This window comes from Mirounga leonina, unplaced genomic scaffold, assembly GCF_011800145.1.
Source record: "Mirounga leonina isolate KUSES-001 unplaced genomic scaffold, KU_Mleo_1.0 Mir_199, whole genome shotgun sequence".
Classification (NCBI taxonomy): domain Eukaryota; kingdom Metazoa; phylum Chordata; class Mammalia; order Carnivora; family Phocidae; genus Mirounga; species Mirounga leonina.
The window spans coordinates 4253826-4254552 of NW_023270498.1; positions in this window are offsets into that span (position 1 = coordinate 4253826).

Here is a 727-nt window from a genome sequence, read left to right on the forward strand (position 1 = left end):
ACTCTCGCCACCGGGCTCTGGCTCGGGTGGGGCCTGGCTAATCAGAATGATGGGCTCCCGGCAGAGTGGGAAGAGGTGCTCTGTCTGAGCGGCATTCCTCTTTCAGCGGAGACCCACACGGGGAGGGAAGGGTCTGAGGTGCCAAGAGCCGCCGAGCCAGGCCGCAGGACTGCCTTTGGTATCACCTCCTCCCGCAGGCGTCCCTTCACACTTGCGTGTGCACACGGGCCAGATGGAAGGCGCGATCCTAGCTGCTGCCTGAGCAGGTGGGAGGGAAGAGAGACGAGAGGTATTCCATTGGTTGTCTGGGAAAATGAACTGCACCTTCCCCTCACTTGCGGAGGATCAACTTTTCCCACCCCCTCGGGTGGGCACTCGTCACCCGGGGTCGCAGCCAGAACCTGGCAGCCCAGTGGCCCCAGTTCGAGGGAAGTGGAGCTGGGCGGGCAGTGGACGCCCCGAGACACGGGGGAAAGTGCTTCACGATGTCCCGCGTCCCGAGGGTCCCCGCCTCCGGCTGCCCCGCCCGCGCCGGGCCCCCAAGGGTTAAGCGCGGGCCCCGCGGCGCCGCGGCCGATCCCGCCACCGGGCCCGGGGCGCAGAGAGCCGGCCGCCACCTGCCGCGCGGGGCCGCGGCGCGATGCGGCGCTGGAATGAGGAAGCGCGGCGGCGAGGGGAGGGCCCGGGCGCGCTGCGCGCGGGGGTGGCGGCGGCGCGCCGAGCGGGC